This window comes from Cupressus sempervirens, chromosome 2 (genome assembly GCF_028749045.1).
Source record: "Cupressus sempervirens isolate cs-2001-9-10 chromosome 2, ASM2874904v1, whole genome shotgun sequence".
Classification (NCBI taxonomy): Eukaryota; Viridiplantae; Streptophyta; class Pinopsida; order Cupressales; family Cupressaceae; genus Cupressus; species Cupressus sempervirens.
Window position 1 is genome coordinate 494,184,738 of NC_143119.1, and position 23,531 is coordinate 494,208,268.

A 23,531-nucleotide genomic window follows, 5' to 3' on the forward strand; every position below is an offset into this window, starting at 1 on the left:
AGTGTTAGGGTTAGGATTAGGGGTAGGTTTATAGTCGAAGTTAAGGTTAGGGTTAATATTAGGGTTAGGGTTATAAAAAGAGTTAGAGTTAGGGTTAGGGTTAGAATTAGGGGTAGGGTTAGAATTAGAGATAAAGTTAGAGTTGGAGTTAGGGTTAGAGTTAGAGTTAGAGTTAGATTTAGGGTAAGAATCAAGGTTAGAATTAGGGTTAGGATTAGAATTAGCATTAGAATTAGAGTTAGGGTTAGAATTAGGGTTAGGGTTAGAGTTAGGGTAAGAATTAGAGTTAGAGTTATAGTTAGGGTTTGAGTTAGGATCAGAGTTATAGTTAGGGTTAGGGTTAGGGTTAGAGCTAGAATTGGGGTTAGGGTTAGAATTAGGGCTAGAGGTAGGGTTAAATAGGTTAGGGTTAGGATTAGGGGTAGAATTAGAGTTACAATTAGAGTTAGAGTTAGAATTAGGATTAGGGTTAGAATTAGGGTTACAAATATAATTAGGGTTATAGAATGAGTTAGAGTTAGAGTTAGGATAAGGGTAAGAATTAGGGTTAGGGCTAGAATTAAGGTTACAAATAAAGTTAGGGTTAGAATTAGGGTTAGGGGTAGGGTTAGATTTAGAGGTAGGATTTGAGCTAGAGTTAAGAGTTAGAATTAGAATTAGAACAAGAGTTAAAGTTAGAGGTAGGGTTAGAATTAGGGCTAGGATTATGGTTAGCATAAGGGTTATGGTTAAAGTTAGGGTTAGCATTAGGGTTAGGATTATAATTAGTGTTAGTTTTAGTGTTAGTGTTAGTGTTAGGGTTAGAATTGGGGCTAGAATTGATGCTAGGGTTAGGGTTAGGGTTAGAATTAGAGTTAGAGTTAGGGATCAAGTTAGAGTTAAAGTTGGAGATAGAGTTGGGTTTAGGGTTAGATTTAGGGTTAGAGCTAGAATTAGGGTTAGATTTAGGGTTAGATTTAGGTTTAGAGTTAGAGTTAGGGTTAGAATTAGGATTGGGTTTATGATTAGAATTAGGGTTAGGATTAGAGTTAGAGTTACATATAGTGTTAGGGTTAGGATTAGCATTATATATATTGTTAGGATTAGGATTATGGGTAAGATTAGGGTTAGAGTTAGGGTTAGTGTTAGGGTTACAATTAGAGTTATAGTTATAGTTAGGGTTAGAGTTAGAGTTAGAGTTAGGGTTAGAATTAGGGGTAGGGTTAGAGATAGAGTTGGAGTTAGAGTTAGGGTTAGAGTTAGAATATGGGTTAAAATCAGGGTTAGATTTAGGGTTAGAATTAGCGTTAGAGTTAGAATTAGAGTTAGGATTAGAGTTATTGTAAGGCTTAGCCTTAGGGTTAGAATTAGCATTAGATTTAGGATTATAAAGGGTTAAGGTTAGGGTTAGGGGGAGAATTAAAGTTAGAGATAGAGTTAGAGTTAGGGTTAGGGTTAGGGTTAGGGTCAGGGTTAGGGTTAAAATTAGAATTATCTAGTTAGAGTTAGAGTTAGAGTTAGAGTCAGGGTTTGTGTTATTATTGCGGTTAAGATAATTTTTGGGTTACTAATCATATTATAGTTGATGTTAGTGCTATTATTACACTTTACCTTGGTGTTAGGATAACTGACAGGTTAAATTTTAATGTGGGTTGGTTCTATTATAGTGCCCATGATTAGTGCTATTGTGATACAAGTTATTAACCTTTTTAATAATGTAATTCCTCCCCCCCTCTCTCTCTCCCCTCTCTCCCTCTCTCTCTCTAACTACACCCATTAATATCTCCCCCCACTATCTAAATATACCCTCTCTCTCTCTCTCTCTCTCTCTCTCTCTCTCTCTCTCTAGTTTCTAGATATGCCCCCTAATCTATCTCTCTAATCTCTAGATACACCCACTTATCTCTCTCACCTTGCTTTCTAGATACTCCTAATTTGTAGTGAGCCTTACCAACAGGCCACTAAAAAAATCCTAAATTTAATAGATTGCTGAAAGTATATTGCTGAATTAAGAAATTGTTCTACTTAAATAACTGATGTAAAATAGTGCCAATGTATTCATTCAATGATCACCAAAATGTTTTTACATATGATATGCAATTTTCAGCATTGAAACATTACAACATGGCACATTACAGATAAACCCTAACTATCTGAATCCAACTAAGAACTTGTTACAACTACAGACTGAAATGAAGAACATGGATTGATCAAATGCTAGAGGCTGAATGCTAAAGATGATATGATGAAAGTGAAACTCGAATTGAAACTCCAAACCAACAATTAAGCACAAGAGAAAGGACTGGAATATCCTTCCCACAGCTGCAATAATTCAGGTGATCTTTCATACCCTCAAAATTGCGTACCAATTGAGAGTTTTCGTTCTCAATGGCCAATTGTGACTACCTATAGAAACCCTAAGTTCCACAACGGACATCAACAAATATCAATATAAATCTCAATGATAGGCAATGAGCTCTCAATGCCTATTTCTTCTTTCTTTTTCTCGATAGGTCGACCTCCTTTTTAATTTTTTCTCCGCTTCTTCCAGCAACCTTTAGAAGATTGTTTTATTTAATGAATTAATAAAAATATATCACTTTATTAAGTTAATTAAATATAAATTTACCTTGTAATATATATATATATATATTTATTGATAACTTTATAAATAATTAAATCCTCCAAAAAATGGGACATTACAGGTCCGCCCCTACTAAAATTGCTTCGCCTCAAGCAATCTTAATGTTGGATGCTGCAAAATCATTTCTCCCTCCCAAGTAGCATCTTCAATAGGTAAATCTTTCCACTTAACTAGATACTCTCTGATTACTCTCCTGCGAAGCTGCTTCTCTCTACTATCCAGAATGGATTCTGGCACTAAGATCAAATTCCCTTCATCATCCAAGGGAGGTAATATTATAGAAGGCATCACATTCTGACCCAATGCCTTTTTGAGTCGTGACACATGAAACACATTGTGCACTCTACTGTCTGTGGGAAGCTCCAACTCATAAGCCACCTCACCAACTCGCTTGATGATCTTGAATGGTCCATAATAGCGTGGCTTGAGTTTCTCTGCACCACTCTTCTTGAGAGTGGACTGCTTATATGGCTGCAACATGAGGTAAACCATATCATTTACCTCAAAACTACGCTCAGTCCTCTTCTTGTCTGCATATTGCTTTTGCTGGTTCAAGCAATGTTGTCTCTGAGAGTAGCAACTATATCCTTACTTTCCTGTAATAGTTCACCTACACGGGGTACTCGACTGTCTCCCAACAACAAATCTAAGAAACTAGGAGCCTCATAACTGTAAAGTGCCATGAAGGGTGTCATTTGTATAGTCATATGATATGTAGTATTGTAACAATACTCACAAAGATATATCCATCTGACCCAAGCTCGCTGTTGATCTGCCACATAATTCCTCAAATACCCTCCCACCCATTTGTTTACAATCTCTGTTTGACCATCGATCTGTGGGTGATAACTGGTGCTAGGTGTAAGCTCAGTGCCACATAATCGAAATATCTTCTGCCAAAAGTGACTCATGAAGCGGCTGTCCCTGTCACTCACAATGCTCCGAGGCAAACCATATAATCTAAAAACCTCCCTGAAGAAGACCTCTGCCACCTGAGTTGCTGAGTATGTAGTAGCGATAGGGAAGAAGTGAGCATATTTTGTCAGCCTATCCACCACCACATAAATACAATCGCACCCCTGAGCCCTGGGAAAGCCCGTGATAAAATCCATAGAGATGCACTCCCACTTCCTATCAGGAATAGGAAGTGGTTGTAGGAGTCCTGTTGGATAAGTGTGCTCTTGTTTGTTCTGGTGGCAAACTTGAAATTCACGCACATATTGCAAAACATCAGCCTTAAGTCCCTTCCAAGTGAACTGCTCTCTTACTAACTTGTAAGTCTTGAAATACCCAGGATGGCTTGCTGTAGGTGAATTATGGAATGCTCTCAAAATCAACTGCTTCACTTTCGATCTTGGGACTAAGTAAATCCTGCTCTTGTAAATGATCAAATCATCTACGAGAGTGTACCTAGTGTTGATCGCTTTTCCCTCCACTATATCAGAGGCCCATGTGTCTCTGGCATATTCTGCTACAATCAAGTTTTGCTAGTCCTCTGATATTTGAATCATAGAAGTAAGGTGTGGCATATGGGATAAAGCATCTGCAACAATATTCGGTGTCCCCTTAACATAGGTGATATCAAAATCATATGCTTGTAACTTACTCACCCACTTCTACTGACGATCATTTAGGTCCCGTTGTCCCAAAAAGTGCCTCAAACTATTATGATCAGTTTTAATATAAAATTTGCTACCCACAAGATACTGTTTGAATTTGGCCAAGGCATGCATGATGGCCAACATCTCTTTATCATATATGTTGAATGATATCTCAGGCCCTCTGAGTTTCCTGCTCTCATAAGCTATAGGATGCTTGTCTTGCATGAGTACAACATCAACTCCCTCTCCAGAAGCATCACATTGAAGCTCAAATGGCTTCGTGAAATCAGGCAATGCTAATACTGGGCATGTAGTCATTATTTCCTTGAACCACATAAAATAGTCTTGTGCCTCCCGAGTCCACACAAATCCTCCTTTCTTTAGCAAATCTGTCATGGGTGCTGCATGTCGTGAGTAGCCACTGACAAACTTGTGATACAATCCACATAGACCAAGGAACCCCCTTAACTGTGTAAGGTTTTCTGGTGGTGGCCAATCAACAATAGCACAGATCTTTTTAGGATCCATTCACACTCTTGCACTAATGATGTGTCCAAGATACAACAGTTCTATCATCCCCAAATCACATTTGGACTCCTTAGCATACAAGGACTTCCTCTGTAAAATGCTCAATACTGTCTCCAAGTGCTCTAAATGTTCCTGCCATGTCCTGCTATAGATAAAAATATCATCAAAGAACACTAGCACAAATTTTCTCAATTGATGGTGGAAGACCTTGTTCATAGTGGATTGAAAAGTGGCAGGTGCATTAGTCAAACCAAAAGGCATGACTACAAACTTGAAATGCCCACAATGACATCTAAAAGCAATTTTTTCAATATCCTGCTCTCGAACTCTGATCTGGTGATAGCCTGATCTCAAATCAATTTTTGTGAAATAACAAGCCCCATGCAATTCGTCTATCAACTCATCGATGCGTGGGATGGGATACTTGTTCTTTATAGTTCTCTTATTCAACACCCTGTAATCAATACACATTCGTAGAGTTCCATCCTTCTTTTTTACGACAACAATAGAAAATGCAAAAGGTGACTTGGTTTGATGTGTCCCATTGCTAGCAACTCCTTGATGGTCCTCTCGATCTCATCTTTGAGTCATTTTGAGTGCCGGTATGGTGTGATCATGATAGGCTTAGCGCCTTCTTCTAGCTCGATAATGTGCTCAATACCTCTGTCTGGTGGCCTGCCTAGTGGAATCTCATTGAATACCTTCTCATACTTGATTCTCAATTTCTGAATATCTAGATGATATTCAATCTTATGTTGCTCCTCCTGGGTAGGCATCAAGGTGCATATTGCTGCCCACTTTATATTATTATGCTTGGCTAATCTCTCCAACCGTCTAAATGAGATAGTCCTGACATCACCATTACGGATAGCCTTCAGCACATGAGTCCTGCCATCCACCACGAATCGTATCTCCATATCCTCCAATCTTAGGGTGACCTCCTTCAAAGAATGCAGCCACTGCATCCCAAGTACTATGTTCATGTCACCCATGTTGACCACATGATAGTTCACCTTAAACTCATAGTTGTTTAGGCGCAAAGGTAGATCTTGCACCATCCTGTCACAACGAAGAGTATATCCATCGGCTACCTTGACTCTCAGTCCCTTGAACTCCTCAGTAATGAGTCCACGCCTCTCCACAAATTGTGCATCAATGAAATTATGCATGGCACTTGTATCCAACAGAGTAACAACCTTCTGTCTGGCCAAGACTCCCTAAAATCTGAAAGATCCCTCTCTTTGAATACTAGATAGACGTGCCTCCTGTAATTGTAGCTCTGGTGCCTCTTTTTTCTCAGCACTATCTACCTCTTGTTCACCCTTTGCCTCATCAGGATCCTCATCATGGTGCTCTGAGATGTTTGAATCTGAACCTTTGTAATAAGCCCACATCACCTAGTTAGCCTTCCCCTTAGGCCTCATAGGACAATCATGACCAAACTCATAGGGACCTTTGCAAAAGAAGCAGAGCTTCTTCCTATGCAGGTCATTAAGCATTTCCTTATCCCAAGGTGTAGCTGGCTTGCTTTTTGACTCACTAACCTTCTCTTTACCCTTGTTGAATTCCCCTTTGTTATCTCTAAATGATGAAGAACCCTTTGAACTAAACCAGTTTGCTAGAGCTACAAGTTCCATATTGCGGCCTTTCTTCATGGCTTCCTGTAATGTAGGAGGATCAAAGGCCTTTACCCACCCCTTGAGTTGTTTAATTAATCCCTCTGTGAATAAAATGACTAGCCTCCTTTCTAAAATGTCAGGCACCATCACTGCAAGCTTCTAGAAGTCATTGATAAATTGTTCTAAGCCTCTTGACTGTCTCAATTGGGCTAACTCTTGGAAATAAACTTCAAGATTTTTTTTATCAAACCTTTCTATCAATCTATCCACAAACTCCTGATAAGTGGTTACCTGATTGTGTTACAATGTGATCATGCCATGTGTCCACCAATCATGTGTTGCCCCATCTAAGTGTAAAGTGGCATACTTGAGCGCAAATTCTATCATAGTCTTTAGAGATAGGAAAGTATCCACCTTGTGAATCCAAACACGAGCAGTCATTTTTCCACTGCCATCAAATGTGCGTAATACCAACTTGTTGGTGACTTGTTGCAACTCACTGTGTTTATCTGCCTGCTTCTGCTTGGCAGCTCTGTAGTTCAGGCACCTATCAAATGTCCACCCATCCTGTACACATGTTGGTAACGAATCCCACTCATTCCTTTCTTGTCGAAGTTCATCTACAAGATCTGTTACCATAGCATCAGGTGTGCGTGCTCAAGTTTCTTCCCTAAATGTAGGATGTGTGGGTCTATCAGCTGTTCCAGACCGTGTCCTATGTTGTGATCCTGCTATACTCCTGTCATCTTGGTCAGTATCATGATTATTTCTCCTATTTTCCCCAATCAAATGTTGCATCATAACCATCATTTCCTGTGTACTTGCCTCTATTGACTGTAGAAGCCTCTCTCGATGCTGTAAAGTCCATCATCTTGCACACTTTTGGATGGGCTTTGAGAACGTCTCTCAGCCATATTCTTAGTTATGCTAGTTCCCTGTGTAAATTGGCTAGATAAACCCTATCAGGCTAGCAGGAAACTTGCTCTGATACCACTGTAGTGACCCTTACCAACAGGCCACTAAAAAAATCCTAAATTTAATAGATTGCTGAAAGTATATTCCTGAATTAAGAAATTGTTCCACTTAAATAACTGATGTAAAATAGTGCCAATGTATTCATTCAATGATCACCAAAATGTTTTTACCTATGATATGCAATTTTCAGCATTGAAACATCACAACATGGCACATTACAGATAAACCCTAACTATCTGAATCCAACTAAGAACTTGTTACAACTACAGACTGAAATGAAGAACCTGGATTGATCAAATGCTGGAGGTTGAATGCCAAAGATGATATGATGAAAGTGAAACTCGAGTTGAAACTCCAAACCAACAATTAAGCACAAGAGAAAGGACTAAAATATCCTTCCCATAGCTGCAATAATTCAGGTGATCTTTCACACCCTCAAAATTGCGTACCAATTGAGAGTTTTCGTTCTCAGTGGCCAATTGTGACTAGCTGTAGAAATCCTAAATTTCACAATGCACATCAACAAATATCAATATAAATCTCAATGATAGGCAATGAGCTCTCAATGCTTATTTATTCTTTTTTTTCTCGATAGGTCGGCCTCCTTTTTAATTTTTTCTCAGCTTCTTCCAGCAACCTTTAGAAGATTTTTTTATTTAATGACTTAATAAAAATATATCACTTTATTAAGTTAATTAAATATAAAGTTACCTTGTAATATATATATTTTTATTGATAACTTTATAAATAATTAACTCCAAAACATGGGACATTACATAATCTCTCTCTCCCTTTATGCTTTGTAGATACACCCCTAATCTCTCTCTCTCTCTCTCTCTCTCTCTCTCTCTCTCTCTCTTACTGCACCCATTAATATCTCCCCCCACTATCTAAATATACCCTCTCTCTCTAGTCTCTAGATATGCCCCCTAATCTGTCTCTCTAATCTCTAGATACACCCACTTATCTCTCTCACCCTGCTTTCTAGATACTCCTAATCTCTCTCTCTCCCTTTTTGCTCTCTAGATACACCCCTAATCTCTCTCTCTCTCTCTCTCTCTCTCTCTCTCTCTCTCTCTCTGTGTGTGTCTCTCTCTCTCTCTCTACATAAAACATGCCTCTATAAGAAACATAATATGAGCTCCTTCTTGTCTACAGGTATGCTCTCTCTCTCTCTCTCTCTCTCTCTCTAGGTGTGTGTATATACATATTCTCACTTATAAAAAATATAATATTATTTCTAGTTACTTGTACATATAGTGTTAGGCTAAGGTATATAATTTACTAAATGATTAGTACAATCATATATAGAGTAAGAGTTAAAGTTAGGATCCAAGGTTTACAATTTCATTTATATGACACTCGGTGTTATGGTTAGGGTTAATAAGTGGTTGAATGTTACACTAAAATAAGGGACACGGTTAAGGGAAGTATGAGATTTAGATATAGTGTTGGAATATCTAGAGTACAACTATGGTTAAATTTGGGATATATGTTATACAAATGACTCGAATAGTGCAAAAATTAATTCATGAAAGGGAAGTTATAAGTCCCCACACAACAATTTAGATGATGTTAAAAGTGTGAAAGAATATATAAGAGTCAATTTTATGAAAATTATTTCTCCATGATGATGTGAGAACATTATATATTGTTGAATTTTTAATAATGCTAATGCAATTTTTATTGCAATGATTAAGAATTGTAATCAATAAATCTCCCTATCATTAAGGAATCTATTTAGACCTATGATTTTCTTTCTTAATTAACATATTTAGTAGCCACATCCATTGAAGAATTTTTTCGTACAACAATAAATTTATTTTTTCTTGTTCTCTTCTCCATGAAAGTTGCATTGAACAATGGGGAAATAAAACTGCCCATACAACTAATTAGAAGTAAAAATTTGAAATCGGAGACAAGAATGAAGTATATACAAAAAATATATCCATGATGGTGTAAATACATGTCACATTCTTCAATGATTAGGATTCTTTTGCGACCTTTATTTAAACAATGATTGTGAAATACTTCTTTCATCATTGAAGGAAACCCATCCACTTTTGTAGATGTGTCACAGAGAAATTTTTATGCATCGTCCATATGCATTTCTTCCATTTCCTCAACATAGTCAATTAGAAATATTGCTTCTCTACAACTTTAATTATAGTTGTGCATGCGTTTTTTATTATTTGTAGGCATTTGTCAAACTCGATCTCGAAGAAATCATTTGAGATCATTGAAGTAGTTAGGCTCTAGTATCCAATAATGTTTGATTCTCTATTCGAGGTATCCATAACTCAAATAGTAACCTGCAAACTTATAAACAAAAATCAATACATGGAAATAATCAGAATGAAAAAGTATTAATAGTTAACATAAATAAAAATCAAAACTATTTCAAATGAAATAGTTAGATTGTAATGTTTGAAATATGGTGGCATTGTCTTCCACTTTTCAAACATTACAAACATAAATATTAATAAAAATCTATATATACTATGAAAAATATTTAAATAAAACACATATAATCTAATTAAATAATGACAAAATATAAACTAAATATATGATTCATTTATTTTAAATTAATCATTAACTTTAATAAAATACAAATTTTATTGATAAGGTGACCTTGCTGTCCACATCAACGATTAAATTTAATTATGAAACATTAAAAATATAATATTTTGAACATGCAAATATAAAACTATTATGAAACATACAAATCTAAAACATGGAAACCAAAAATATTTTGAAATATGCAAATCTAAAACTAATGTAAAACATAGAAATGTAAAACTAAATTGAAATATGCACATTAAAAATCTGCAAAAGAAATGTATTATCAAATATCTAAATCAAATAGTTTCTGAATCCTAAATCTAAATCAAAACATACAAGGCTAAACTATATGAAACTTTAATCTACTCCTCTTCAAAACTCTAATTTTCTCCAATAGTCTCCATCTCTTCCTCCCTGTAAAAACACAAAATAAAAATGAAATGAGGAGCATTTGTTTTATAATTTATGAGAGAACCCTCATATCCCCCAATAGATGTCTTTTGACATTCCACAAGTTTGTTTCAAATTCCCCCACTCATAAAAAATAAGCATGAATGTGCATGCAAAAATATATTTAACAACAAGAAAATGTTTTATATTTAAAATTTTAATTAAGTTATTTTAGCCCTATTTTCTTGGGTTCTATTTTTTTGGCCTTATTTTTTTAGGTCCTATTTTTTGGGTCCTCTTTTTTGGCACTATTATTTCGGCATCCATTTGACTTAATATTATTTTGGCCAGCTATTATTTTGAAAATTTTATTTTATTTTATAATTCAATAATGATAAAATATATACTAAATATATGATTCATCTACTTTAAATAGATCATTAACTTTAATAAAATACAAATTGTATTGATATGGTGGCATTCTCATCTAGATTAATGATAAAATTATACTTTGAAACATGAAAATATAAATACTTAGAAACATGCAAATGTAAAATGATTATGAAACATTCAAATCTAAAACATGCAAACCAAAACTATTTTGAAATATGCAAATCTAAAACTAATATGAAACATGCAAACATCAAACTAATTTGAAATATGCACTTTTAAAATATGTAAATGAAAAGTATTATAAAAATATATAAATCAAATATATTTTGAATACAAATCTAAATCTAAATCAAACATGCAAGACTAAACTATTAAATGCAAGCCTAAATAGTTATGAATAGAATTCTAAATCTAAATGAAGTTAATTAAAATTGAAATTTAAATCAAAGTAGAATATTATAATTAAATTTGAATTTCAATTTACATCTACATCTAAATCTAAATGAAAACGTAAATAAAAAATAGAAATCTCACCTGCAAAAAAGTCACTCCAAAACTTCAATCTACTCCTATTCAAAAACTCCAATCTAATCCTCCAATAACCTCCACCTCTTCCTTCCTGCAAAAACATAAAATGAAAATGAAATGAGGAGCCTTGGTTTTATAACTTTTGAGAGGCTCCTCATATCCCCCAACAGATGTCTCTTCACATTCCACAAATTTGTTTCAAATTCCCCCACTCCCTACAAAAAATAAGCATGAATATGCATGCAAAATTATATTTAACAAAAAATAAAATCATATTGAAATTATTTCACCCTTATTTTTTCGAGCCCTATTTTTCGGTCTCTATTTTTTCGGGACCTACTTTTTCTGGCCTATTATTTCGGCCTCCATTTGGGTTCCTATTATTTCAGCCAACTATTATTTCGAAAATTCTTTTTTAATATTTAATTTAGAAGTTTGTAACCGCTCCGAGTTCTTTTTTATTGACGGAGAATATTTTTTGGCATATTCTCGTGTTGGGTATTTGTGCTATGATTATATAGAATGCCTCTCGGCATAATAAAAAAGGACAATAATCGTACAATAAAAACTACCATACATACATGAAAAAAACCATGGTCATCCGTTAACCAAAGTCCATATCGTGCATCCTAATAGTTCCTTTTTCCACCAAGGCTAAATTTTTAGATTTATGGTGAAAATATTAAATTGGTTAATAGGGTTGTTTTTATCTTGTATCCATTCCTAGAACAAACCCTAGTTTTTTTGTTGCCTAAATATGATTGATAGATATTCTTGAATGTAGGGTTCAGTGCTCTAAGGTTTTCTTCTTTTAGGGGTTTAAGCCCTAACCCTAAGCCATATAAGTGAGTGGGTTTTCTTTTGTCTAAGTGCATTGTTTCTTATGATGTTACGAGGGAGGGTTAGCAGAGTATCACAAGTGAGGGTTTTAGCATTTTCAATCTCATGATTGATATTGTGTCGTGATGTCGCTAACAAGAAATTAGATCTTCCTAATCATACGATTTCTTTTGTATTGTATGATTGTATAACAGTTTAAATGGTTTGCATTGTAGCTATCTCTGATATTATGGCAAGGACGTTTATCGTGGTGTCGGGAGCAGTGAAATGGGTAGCTACGATGCTATGAAAGGGTGGATATCGAAAGATTGTAAGCGAAATGTTGAGGTATTGCGATGATACGATGCCTTACTACTGTAAGATCATAAAGAAGATAAAGGCAAATAAAGGCAATGTGCTATCAGACAGGTGTTCGTTTCCTGATTGGATAGAACAAGTGTACAAGTGCCAAATGTGTGTGTTGTCAGGATTAGTGGGACTAGAAAAAGATTTTATAATGTGTTTTGAGTAGAAAATGATGATCTCCGATCTTACGATGAATGTTTCATCGTGAGATCTCAAGGTTATAAAAAGTGTCTTCCGATGTTATGATTAAGGTGTGGTCATAAGATTGCCCATGAAAAATGTTAAGCCAACGATGCTACGATATGAAAGATTTAGAGGTTTGTCATGACATTGTAGAAGCATACAAGATCACTGGCGATGTTACAAAGAGGTGAATGTAATCGTGATCGTATGATTAGAGGCTATGAAAGGGTAATTTGCGATGCTACGAAGCCCACTTACTATGTGATTGTAGAGCGAGATAAAGTTGATATTGGTGCTGCGATAATAAAGGAGTCATAAGATTGTAATGGGGTTTCGCCATTGTGTTCGACTGGTCAACAAGAGTTTTTCAAGGGGTGTTCATAAGATCGAAAAATCAATTTTTTAATAATACGATGCTGCAAAAAGTCTTTTCGTCTATCATTGTCGTAACATCATAGGATCTTGTTTTGACAGTAAAATAAAGTCTTTTGCTGAGCTGGAGACAATAGTAAGTTCTCAACCAATAAAAATTGAATGTAGTACAAAAAGATCATTGTTGAATAATAATGGCGACGCTTTATTGAGTTGACATGATAGATTGATATCATTTTTCAAGCATGCTGAAATCAATGCAAAATGAACAATGATTTACATATTAATTCATGAAGATTTTCCTTTTCTCAAAATTATAGTTCGTCATTTGCAGAGAGAAAGAATTTGAGCATCTCCTAAGTTTTCTATGCATTCTAATTTGTTATTTATAGAGCTACCTAAGAACAAAACAATATCCATATTGAGTGTTTTATTGGCATATTTTCAAAATGCTTGACCAAGAAGTAGAGGAAATTCTGGCCTCAGACATGGCAGTTTCAGAGACTTCAATCTCTAAGTGAGGCAAGATCAGATAGAGAAAACCTAGTAGATTCGCAGATGAATGGATAAAACTCTTTCCTGGTTCTTCTAATGCAAACTCTGCGCATACGCCCAATGCAGAGATGCCATATGCCCTGGTGTTACGGGTTCTAAACTTTTCAAATACTTTTATCATAACAGGGAGAAGAAAATTCTTGTGTGCAACCCATGGAAGAAGAACCTCGCCAAGCTGATTTTTCCAAAGGTTTTTGTAGATGTAGACTTAATAAAGGCCCTGTTTCGATGCTACAATCCAGCCATTAAGTCTTTCCATAGGAGGGATGTAACTATTCTTTGTGCCTTGGACCAAGAATCATTCATGAAGGCCTTTGGATTAGGTGGAGCTATGGGTCAACTTGTAGATTTAAAAGATTTACAGAGGAAATTTGAAGCAAATACCAAGGCTTACACAAGAACATCAATGCTGCAACACATTCCTATGGATTTGAAGAAAGTGGGTGACTACACTAAAAAGGTTGAGAAAATGATGCCACTGGACAAATTCAAAAGTTATTTTGTTAAGACTATATATGGTGTCCATAAAGTGGTGGGTAAAGATGGGTCTAATGTGGTCTATGGAGCAGAATTTATAATTGCAAGGGATGTACATGACTCCTACCATGCTTGGGAATATGACTATGTTAGTCATATTTTGGATGTAATGAAGGAAAATATTGCTAGGGCTTAGGCTGGAGATATGAAAGACTTCATCTTCCCCCACTATTCATTACTGATGCACTTAATTCTCTACAAGAATGTAGGGTATCTCAGTTTTGATTTCATCGATCAAACTTCTGACATAAATGGAGATTTGCTAGTGTAGCTGTGGACACGGGTATGGGACAATACTTACACTTTTCTGATTCTGTATCATTTTAAAATAATTTTAGTGCTATGATAATGAGGATGTTAGATCCAGGTTACTTTAGGGCTCCTGAAATTTTGAAAGGCCTTTTAAGACTAGCCCTGCTTCCCGAGGGAAAGAGATTGGATCATAACTGAGGAGATATTTTCTTATTTCCCACATTTTCTCTAATGAAAGTCTATAGTTGTCCCCAACCACCCCATATATTGCCCAAATTTATCCCTCCTAGGTTAGGAATAACTGAATTTATTTGGCAATTGTTCATGGTGAAGAGGGAGTATTTAGGACCTAAGGTGCATATGGAAACTTTTTTTGTAGATGCTTTAGGATTGGTGATTTCACCATTGGTAAAGAAGCCCTAGACTCAATTCACTCCTATCTACACCATTATAATTTATGCACTGACCCCTATAGAATGTATGAACTTGATAGTTGGATGAGGGTCACCCTTAAGGAAATGAGGAACTATGTATTGCCAAGCACCAAGGAGCTGCCCCATGAAGATATCATTCCAAACTTAGTGGAAAATGGTCAGGAAACTGAAAAGTTGGCAAAGCTTGATGATGTCCTAAGGGTAGAGGGAGAACTAAAAAGAATTGATGCCCAATTTATAGGATTCTACATGGATATCCCTTGTCCCCAAAGGATTAGGAAGATGGTCATGGACCATACTGAGATTGTGGCTAAATTGCTAGAGGGTTCAATAGGGGAAGAAGATAGGGTTTGTCCTGATAGCCCTGAACTAGATGTGACCCTTGAAGTAGGAGAAGATGATGCACCTCAGGCATCATGGATGGCAAAGGGGAACAAGAGGTAAAAGATTATCTGCATCCCTCCTCAGGTCAAACAAAGGACCCTGTAGATCTTGCCAAGAAATAGTCAGTATTTTGTTGACTTAAGACATAATTATTTACAGAGTAGGGTGAATGCAACTAAAAACACCATCATAGACTTGGAATTAGCCGCAACAAGATTAGATGATAGAATCATCCAAGATCAATAGTTCTTAGAGGATGATGAATTCATTAAATCTAGTAAATTCAAGAGTTTCTTATATGGGATCAAATAAAGTGAGCTTGTTTTGAAGATGAAACCAGATGAGTGTGATGAGAAAAAGATGGAATTGATAGAGAAGTTGTAGGCCTATGATCCTGAAAGTAAGGTGATGACTTTAGAGGAGGCCAGAGGTCTAGTGCAAAAGAGTGGCATGCTACTAGTGCTTGGGTGGGATTTAGAGCAAGCATTCATGCTTGATCAGATTAGGAGGCAGGAAAATGCCATTTCTTATGAGGCACTTGGTGTAGATGGATTAAAGAGAGGGATTGGTTTCAACATTGATACCAAATCCATAACAGTCTAGAGTATGGCCCCTACTTCCAACAAACCAAAATTGATGGATGTAAAAAGCACTAAACAAGGTAATATGATTGTATGGACTTTATAGGGCACATTTGGCACAGAGATATCAAAAGCATTGAAACATTTTTCATTCATGAATGAGGCAAAAGTGGAAGAAATGGAAACAAGGTTAGCCAAGTCCATGCATGATTACATTGATGTTAGAAAGCTTTATGAAGATGAGCTTAGAAGTAGCCATGTGTATAAAGAGAAGATTACTGAGCTTGAGGCTAAGATCCAAGAACTTGAAAATGAGATTACATGTCTCAAGGAGCAATTTGCACAAGCATAATAGAGGATGGTTCTAGCTCATAGAGAAGAGGAACATGAAATACTATTGCTAGTCAGGGATATTATTGAAGCCCTAGAACAAATAGAGGATGTAGAAGAGGGAGAGGCATCAAAACCAAGAAGAATGAGTACTGACACTCAATCAATTCAGCAAGGAGGAGATATAAGGACAAGGATCTTTAGAAACATGATGAGCCATAGAGTTGAAGTTTTGAAGAACATATCACAACAGGCTCATAGTTTATATGTTACTTTAGAAAGTGCTGAGCAGTTTTGCAATGAAGCACTTTCATGGCTAGCACCCACTTTCAGTTTGTGGGAGCCATATATTCAATTTTTGGATAGATTAATTGTATTGATGGCTAAAAAGCTAGATTTGCTAGATAAGATTTTTATTGTGAAGGAAAGCCTAAAGATGGTAAAATAATTAGGTGGTTTCTTCACTAGTAAACTATAGGTTATAGAGGGAAAGTTAAAGATTCTATCTAAGGGAGTGGAGCCCTATATACCATCAATTCTGGATGCTACCGGTTCAATAAAAAATTGGCAAGAGGGATGAGCTTCTTTTGATAATATTTTGACTTAAGAGGCTATAGTAGCAATTTTTGAAGATATGTTAGATTCCCCATTCTATACTTTAATTGATTCTCTCTTTAAGGAAGAAATAAATTTGAATAAATTCATTTTTGAATCAAAAGCAATCATGGATGCTGGTGGACTAAAGCCACTCAAGATTTACAAGAGGTGAAGAGTACAGAGTGGCCCAGTAAAAGGGAAATTTATGTTTGGGAAGCAGTAGGAGAAATAAAAGCTTTGCCGACAGGAAGTAGCTAAGATATTTTACATGTAGGACATCGAAGTACCAGGAGAAGAAAAGATCAAAAATTTGATATAAATGTTTTTCGGCCATCTCAACTACTTATCTTTTTTGATTGACTTTTTGGGGGCTATCCATGTACTCTTTTTGTTCTCTTTTTTCAAGAATTTTGTATCCTGTAACTTTTTGGCATGTGTTCTCCTCTCATTTGTAGCTTGTTGCGATCCTATATATGGATTTCCAAGATGAGAAGTAGAGGTCGGTTGTCTGTGGAATTTTTCACATAGGTTATGTATTATTTTGCAGTCCATCCATTTGTTCTATAGTTATCTGAATGAGTTTAGTTGCATGCATACTTGAATACAAAAAGTAAATATTTGGGACCCATGTTTTGTCTCTGTGTTATATGATGAATATTATTAGCAGTATTAATATCAAAACAAGAAGGATTTATCCTTAATTATCATTATCTTTGAGGTTTTATCTCTTTTCCACATATTTGTAGCCTTTTGATTGAATGAACAAGTTTCCTTCAGTTTGATGCAATTCAAAGGGTTGTATATCTTTTATTAATTGCTGCTAATTTAAAGAATTGGGTAATTTCTTTCTATAATTGATAAATTTCTTTCTATAATTGATAAGGTTTAGGGTTTGTGGAAAGGATGAGAATAAGAATGAAACTTAAAGTTCAATGCTGACATTTCTAGTCACAAGTTGATTAAAAAGGTCTAAAGCTGCTAGTATTTGACTCTATTTTCCCTTGGATAAGGCATAGGTTCATTCCAAAGTCAAGGTTGCACTAATCTTTCATATTATTACAGAACATTCGCAATAACAAATCATTTTATTTTAATGCATCAAGAATTTAAATGTTGGTCACCACTTAGTTGCATTTACTTCTATGATTATAGTCAACTACTATTTTCAGAAAGTTTATTAGCAATTTATAGAAGGAAATAAACCATTTTGTACTATAAGGAATAATCTTGAAAGAGAAAATGTTAAGTTAAAATTGATTAATTCCTAAGGTTTGCCTGCCTTGGCCTTGTAGAGCGTAAGGTGAAGTGAGTCCTAGTGACTCTATTAATGTTGGTCCAGAAAATAAGATTTGAACTTGTCGATTATAAGATTTAGCTCATCTTTAGGCTTGTCCCTATCTTTGTTTCCTAATATATGGTGTTTTTTCACCTGATATGATCTTCACCAAAATGAACTCAAACACGTCCTTGCGTTTGGGTCTGGCAATTTTTTCGTGAATGGACAGGTGATTTGACAATTTTTGAATAATTAGATAGTAGTATTGATGTGAACGAATGGATTGATGGTGAAATTGTCATCACGGACCCTTTTCCTATGAATTGTTACCAAAATTTTTTTGTCATTTGATATTGTTTCATGGGCACGATGTTACATGAAATTTGATAACTGCAAAACCTTTGTCACATTAGCCATTATTGTTACTTCACCAAAGAGTTAACTATTTGAAGTGATTTTGCTGTATCATTTGTGAGTTGTCACCACATTCTTTGATCATTCACATGTGAAGGCACATACCTGAAGCCTGCATCAATAGAAGTGTTATTTTGTTGTTCAACTTATTGTTTCGATCACCCAATCATGAGTTCCATGCTTTAATGGTAGAGTTATGAGATGAGGAAACTATATCGCTATGACATATAGTGATCCCTTTTGTCACTATGCAAAGAAATTGCAAAAACAATTTAGCAATGAGTGATAAAGGAGGCTTATTTCTATAACATATAGTAATCATCAGAAAATAGAAAACAAATATAATCATTGCAACGATGAGGGATAGAGATGTTGTATTGTTATAAGTCATGGCGATGAGTGTTTTCAATTATCAGAAAGGTGGAGATATAAAAAATGCATAACGATTTCATCCATATTTTCATTATGTAATCTGATACATTTATATGATATGCATTCAATGTTTTCGGGCAACTTCAGTTTGATCGAAAAATGAATTGTAGTTTCATCCATAATTAGATATTGTTATTATGTAATTATGTTAGGGTTAGTATCTTGATGAGTGTCTTTGGTCATTATGAGTATTATTGAAACCACATTATAGTTTCATCCATATTTCAATATTGTTAACGAGTCATAATATCAAAAATGCATAACAGTTTCATCCATATTTTCATATGTAATCCGATACATTTATACACATAATAGTCTCATCCAAACCCTGCCTTAACTTCTTTGTATATTTCTTTGACGCCCCGCCTCACTCGAACCATCGAATAAGAATTGGAATCCATCATTCAACATTTCATTTAACTGTTAGTGAGATTTATTTTGTAGGTGTGTCAGAAACCTTAATCAATAGAAATGTCATTTCTTCATTCAATGTTTCATATACTGCTATAGTTACAACGATTAAGCTTCATGAGTCAAGATACACTATAGCAATCGCAATATGGTCAAAAGTGATTTTGGGTACTATATGGCTATAAAATATAGCGAACTCTTCTATCGCTATATGGAGAAGGCCTAATTTTTGACATAGCGATGAGAGATGAAGAAAGTATATCACTATGCGAAGAAAATGCAAAAACAATATAGCAATGATCAATAAAGGAGGCTTATTGCTATAACATATGGTGATCATCGGTGAATGAAAAATAAATATAATCATTATAGCAATGAGCGAAGAGATGTTGTATCACTATAAGTCATGGAAATGAGTGTTTTCAGTGATTGAAAAGGAGGTGATATCGAAAACGCATAACAGTTTCATCCATATTTTCATTATGTAATTCGATACATTTATACAATGTGTTGAATATTTATGGACAACTTCAATTTTATCGAAAACACATTACAATTTCATCCACAATTGGATATTGTTATATGATAGTTAGGTTAAGGTTAGTATCTTGATGAGTGTTTTTGGTCACTATGAGTATTATTGAAACCGCTTTACAGTTTCATCCATATTTCAATATTGTTAACAAGTCATAATATTGAAAATGCATAACAATTTCATCCATATTTTCATTATGTAATCCGATATATTTATACACATAATAGTTTCATCCAAACCCTGCCTTGACTTCTTTGTATATTTCTTCGAAGCCTTGCCTCACTCAAACAATCGAATTAGCATTGGAATCTATCATTCAAAATTTTGTTTAACTGATAATGAGATTTATTTTGCATAGGTGCGTCGAAAACCTCAATCGATAGAAGTGTTGTTTCTTCATTTGATGTTTCATATACCGCTATAGTTACAATGATTAGGCTTCATGAGTCAGGATACACTATATGATCACAGTATGGTCAAAATAGATTTTGGGTACTATATCACTATAGAATATAGCAAACTCTTATATCACTATATGGAGAAGGTCTAATCTTGACATAGTGATGAGTGATTAGGAAAGTATATCGCTATGACATATAGCGATCCCTTTTATCGCTATGTGAAGAAACTCAAAAAACAATATAGCGATGAATGCTAAAGGAGGCTTATCCCTATAACATACAATGATCATTGACAAACAAAAAAAACATAATCATTACAGTGATGAGCGATAGAGATGTTGTATCACTATAAGTCATGGCGATGAGTGTTTACGGTGATTGAAAAGGAGGAGATATCGAAAAAGCATAATAGTTTCATCCATATTTTCGCTATGTAATCAGATACAATTATACGATATGTGTTGAATTCTTTTGGGCAGCTTTAGTTTTATCGAAAACACATTACAGTTTCATCCATAATTGGATATTGTTGTCAGGCAATTAGGTCAGGGTTAGTATCTTGATGAGTGTTTTTGGTCATTATGAGTATTATCAAAATTGCATTACAATTTCATCCATATTTTGATATCATTAACGAGTCATAATATAAAAAATGCTTAACAGTTTCATCCATATTTCGATATTGTTAACAAGTTATAATGTAAAAAATGCATAATAGTTTCATCTAAACACTACCTTGACTTCTCTGTATATTTCTTTGACACCCTGCCTCACTCTAACCATCAAATAAGCATTGGAATCCATCATTTGACATTTCGTTTAATTGTTAATGAGATTTATTTCGCACAGTCACATCAAAAACCTTAATCAATAGAAATGTTGTTTCTTCATTCAACATTTCATATACCACTATAGTTACAACCTTCAGGCTTCATGAGTTGAGATACACTATAGCGATCATAGTATGGTCAAAAGAGATTTTGGGTGCTATATAGCTATGGAATATAGTGGACTCTTATATCACTATATGAAGAAGGCCTAATCTTGACATAGCGATGAGTGATGAGGAAAGTACATCACTATGACATCTAGCGATCCCTTTATCGCTCTGCGAAGAAATTGCAAAAATAATATAGCGACGAGCGATAAAGGAGCCTTATCACTATAACATATAATGATCATCAACAAATGGAAAACAAATATAATCATTATAGTGATGAGTGATAGAGATGTTGTATTACTATAAGTCACGATGATAAGTGTTTTCAGTGATCGAGAAGGAGGAGATATAAAAAACACATAATAGTTTCACCCATATTTTCATTATGTAATCCGATACTTTTATACGATGCGAATATTTTCGGGCAGCTTAAGTTTTATTGAAAAAAATTACAGTTTCATCCATAATTGGATATTGTTATTGGGAAATTAGGTTAGGGTTAGTATTGTTATTGTACAAATTTTACAGACTTTTCAACGTGCTTTTCTCTATTTGATTTGTCTAAGGGATGAAGCAGATGAAAATAGGGAATAATGGTTTGAGTATGCATATTAATTAACCATGAAAATAGTATAAGTTTCTCCATGCAATGCTTCTATATCTAGATTCAAAATGTTATTATGCGATTGCATTTCATGAAGGTTGGCAATTTGAGGTCAATGTAGATGATGTTGTCAAATTTTTTGATCATAGTGAGGTATATAAAAATGGCTACAATTATAGTGTTTATGGTAGGGGGCAAGCAAAGATGTTAGTAAATTTGCTCTGTTTGTTGGGATTTTGCCTTAATTTTGTCCTTGCATTTTGAATGAAAAAGTTTCTAAAAATATTTATAAATTCAAATATTTCTCTTGATCTTGGATTCAAGTCAAAGTTTTTAGATTAGAATTTATTACACTAGGATTGGATTGAGGATCAAATAATATAAATTTACAAATCTTATAATTAATTATTTAAGGTTCTTAAAAATAAAATGTTTTCGATAGGATTGTTCTAAAAAATAAAATGAATGCAATACCCATTTCAAGATTAGTCTAGTCAAAAGCTATTCATATAAATGATATAAAATACTCAATTAATACAAGCTATTGGGTACAAAATATTGGTAAGGAATGATATCAACAATTATCATTGATAGTTTATGGTCATTTTTTAGAAATATATATTTCTATTTTTTATTTAGTAATTTAAATATAGAAAGACTAAAAATATTTCTAAAACATGTAAAAAAAGCTTGTATTAAAGTCTATTTAAAAAAAAAAAACTATTTATGGGTCAAGAATAATTCTTTAATATAAGTATTAAGATATAAATATTTTTCAAATATATAAAACAATATTAAAATATTCTACACATAAGGTTATGAGAATTAAAATAGTGGTAAATTCATAGAAATTAAAATTCTTTGATTTAGAGAAATCAACTAAGTAATATGATTGTGTTTTAGATTGTCAATAATAGAAACATTTTGGAGAAGAATGAGGCATGAACTATGAGAAGGGCTTTAAATGTTGTCAAGTCTTATTTTATAGTTACATTAGCTACATAATAAGAAAATCATTGGATTTTGATTAAATTAGTTTCAAGCTTGTATAATACTAAATGAGAGTTTATAGAAGCCAAAGCTATAGGTTTCTTACACACGCCCTTCAATAATGATGGGTGGCCAAAGGACCTTGGACTAAGTTCTTGATGTGCATTTTGATATAGTATTTTTAAATTTCTAATTTTTTTAATAAATTATTTTTATAATGATTTTTTATTTATTTTGATACATTTTAGCTACAAATTCGTTAGGTGCAGATTTCTTTTGTGCATGCAAGTTTTTACTACAAAAAGGTGCATGCAAGTTTTTACTGTAAAAAAAGATGAACTTTGTATTTATTTTGTATTGTATTTTCTAAGATATTTTATCTTTAATGAATTATTAGGTCCATTACCCAGGTACTTTCAAAGCTATATGAGAGAATGAGAGATTAAACATCAAAATTAAAGAAGATATGAAGACAAATGATCCTCAAAACTCAGGGCATGAATGGTTTGGACACAACATCTTGAAACAACATGCAGACTGGGCTAAGAAGTTATGCTTTGATATGATGAAACTCGAGTGTGATGTTATACATGTATTTCCCAACATCCTCAAAGATGGTTTACCAATGCTAGTACAGAAATGGAGATCATTGTTTGTTGACAGTTTCTTGGCCAGTCTCTTGGAATTGAAGGCCACATATGACATGGTTGATGACATGTCGATGATAACGGACATAATGACCCAATAGGAATTTTCAATGGAAATGTCAACAAAAAATGTGTACATTTACAAGGATGATGACTATGCCAAACATTTGTGTAATGTATCTAAATTCTTAGCAGATTGAAAGGGTAGTAATGATGCCTTTTTTACAATATATGTAAAGATTGTTGACATTA